Source organism: Notolepis coatsorum (genome assembly GCF_963971535.1).
Source record: "Notolepis coatsorum genome assembly, chromosome: 10".
Classification (NCBI taxonomy): Eukaryota; Metazoa; Chordata; class Actinopteri; order Aulopiformes; family Paralepididae; genus Notolepis; species Notolepis coatsorum.
Genome location: NC_140174.1, coordinates 35,164,486 through 35,168,237, shown reverse-complemented (window position 1 = coordinate 35,168,237; position 3,752 = coordinate 35,164,486).

The window sequence follows — 3,752 nt, the reverse complement described above, 5'->3', positions numbered from 1 at the left end:
ACAGATTCCCCTTTTCTGTTAGACATTTGGTAGTACATCCACATGGTTGTAAATAAGAAAAAGGTCAAAAGGGTTATGTTCCACAACGCCGTCCGGAGATGTCGCTTCTCGATCCTGGTGATGAAACTCACGTGAAAACCCTCACAAAAAAAGATGGCACTAGTACATTCCAAAAAAAAAAAAAAAAAAAAAAGGGTAGGTCACCAAAGCACTATTCCTTCACGTTCCAAATGAAACCTAAAAAAGGAAACAAGAAAACACAAATTAGTTGAATAAATAGGATGCACATGGACCAGCAGCATCTTGTCGCCATAACAAAGTGTGCAGCAAACATGGGCAATGTGTTCATTTTTGTTTTGATGTTAAAATAAACTTTTGGTATGATGGGGATTGCACAATCTACTAAACTTTAAACCACATTAACTAGCCAATCTGGAATAAATAAAGAGGAATAGGCCTGTGTAGGATCCAGAACTTTTGTAGCAGACCAAAACATGGGAAACAGATGGATAAAGACAGATGCAGGTGCAGACATGGCTACTAAGGAAATTACAGTGACTTAATCCATGGTCTGATACCATAATCCACAGACAAACCCTGCTGATGTCCATTTCAAAATTGACTATTTTTGTGACAGAAGTGGGCCTATCCCTATATAACTTCAAAACAGTCTTCTGGCCTAATAATAACCAAGATATTATCCTTACAGATCAATAAAACAATTTATTTCCCACCAGCAACATGAATCAACAATTTAACATGTATGCTCAACGCAATGCTGATAAAAATGTCATGTCTATCATAGTCTACAGTTAAAATACACAGAGAGGAACATCTATGAAGTTTTAGTTGCACCACGCGACTTTTGACAGCCAGGGATCTGTCATGACAATCTGATCATAATGACAGCTGCATACAAATAATCAATGCACACTTTCTGACAGCTAGCTGTCGCGAGAGATGTTCATGGGGAAGAAGAAGATCTGTCTGCAAATCATTATACACCGACAAACGCGCGGCGCGAAGTGAGCAAAATAGATAATAACTATGTGACAAACCTAGACGTGTGTCCGGCGTTGAGTTGCAGATAATAACAATGTTGCCAGTTATTACTGATGTCACCTAAACACAGTCGCCATTTTGTTACAATGTTGTAGTTTACATGAATCCGACATGACGCTGATTACAATCCAATGGAGTGTCATTAAACCTCACCTACACTAATGGGCCCTCCCTCGCAACTTCAATATTGGCTGTAAAGACGAGATCCGATTTCTGGTTTGATAAAGCACATGTCAATCTTTATGTATGAGCTCACTCGAAGAGGCACGGCACTGGCTGCGTGATCTGTCACTTCACTCAATTGACCCGCCCTCTTAAGGTGGCCCCCGTGTAATGGACTGCTATCATTTACCTTTATTATCACTCGTGGCATTTGAACATGCAGATGCAGTTTAGTGTAAAGTAATTATCTGAGTATATTATAAACCATTGAAGAACTATTTGCCACAATATTAATTGCAATCGCTTGGGGAAATTAATGTCATTTTTTGCAAAGCCTTAATTAAAAAACACCGGCCCACCTTTAACTTAGATTCCTCCTTGAAACAGTTGGTTACACTTGAAAGTGATTTGGATCATTTTAGACTTTAATTGGTTGTTTGTCAAATCCATCATTTGTTTGCATAAAACCTGCACAGACTCGACCATTGATTTAAAGCGGCACGTCCCCCCCCAGCCCCCACATGGCACAATCTTGTGATATACTGCAGGCTAAAAAAATGTGTGCAAGCTATGATCGCCACTTTACCACACTGTGCCAATGTTCTCGTATTTTCTCCCCTTATTCGCCCAGTCAGTACCTCCGAAAACTGTCCCTGATCGCACCAATAATCAACGAATAAAGTAGACGATGACATTTGGGACCAATAAATAAATATTACGTTGTTTACTGTGTGACGGTGGAAGAAGTGTGCTTTCTGTGTGGCTCAGATCCTGCCAACCAACGAGATGATTATTAACCCCCTATGTAGGCTAGGCGAGATTCAGATGACATGATGATGATGACCTCTTTTATTATCAGTATTAATAACTACCAAATATTTCCGATGAGAAAATAATGAACACATGGGAGACAATGTGTTCTGGGCAATAGGAGTTCCCTGAGTAATCGGAGAGTAGCCCCTTCATCACTGTTCCTCAATTATGTATCGCTACAGTCTCTCGCTCCCATTTCTCAGTCGGTCCATTTTTCCTCCTCAGATTATATTATTAGGCAATGATACACAGCCTCCCTGGATCCACACCGTTTACTAGATGTAACACAAGTTTCATGCAAGGATGAACATGTATAACTAGTGTGGAGAGGAAAGGCACAGGCTACCGTCAATAATCGCTAGTATAGTTACCTCTTCCAAGTTTCCCCTCGGATACTCCTCTTCGTTATTATCAAGATGATTGAAACGTCGAAGGATTCACACACGGCGTCATCATATATATATCCATTGGATTTTGTTTTTGTTTGATCTCCAGACGAAACGCCGAAAGCTCGCCGCTGAGACAGAGAGGACCTGATAAGAACTAATTGAAAGGTTAATCTACATAGCAGCCTGTGACAGAGTGGTACCCTCCCCCTTCTTCTCCTCCACTGGAGACATCATCCCTACTTCAGTGGAGTGCAGCGGACCGTCGCCCCGTCTTTAGTGCGCTCCTCTTCTACAATGATCATACTGTGTCAATTTGACTTTTTTTTTTTTATCCCAATCAAAATGTCCAATGATGAGCACGAGAATGACACACTGAAACATGATTTATTTGTATTTCTATAACTGGTAGTGTCACTGGTCATATATCATGCCATGCCACATATTTTAAGGTTATAACCCAATAATACATGCGCAGACTAGGGTAACAATGACATTATCTGTACTTCTCCTGTGGGGAATTATAACTTCGGTGGATTTTTTTTAAACTCCAGCAGTGTGGCTAGAACTGGACTGACCTGTTATATAAGATAAATATAATGACCACAACAATTCCGATTTTTAGTTTTTATTAAAAAAATTATTCATTGTTTTATTAATAATTTCCTTAGCTGATATAATAGCATCCACTAACACCACTAGCAGGCATTTAACCCTGACCGAGGAACAGTCATACTTATGATCAATAATGTCGGGTGAAGTTCAACCTTAAGATGCCTGCTTTTCTCATGCATGTCGTCACACTGTTTTATGTAACAGCATGCTCATTTTACAAGCAAGGCAGCAAAACAAGCCAAGAGACATTCAGTTGCAGCACATCCCATGTTATAAGCACACACAAAAAGGTCATTGATGTTAACATGTTAAGTCATTGAAAAACCGAACAACATATATTTAAAATATAAACTTGACTAAGTTAATGAAGAGACCCCCCCCCCCCCCCCCCCCCACACACACATACATAAATCTGTGCTTTGCGGTTTGTTTTGATTGTCTTGCTCTTGTTATGTCACAGTACCATGTGATACTCACTTTGTTGGCCTTGTGTGTTCTGGCTGCCTGTTATGCCATTGTCCCATTTTTACCATTTCTTGAACCACTTATTTCCCCATTCCTTTCCATTTTTACAAACAAGTTGATTCTTCTCATTGATTGTGTGTACGCGTGGTACAGGTGTGCAGTCAAATAACACTACAGACTTGTGTATTATTCATTTTGTAAGAAGTCGTTTTCGGTATACTTTTACATCGTCGTGAAAAGACGGAGATA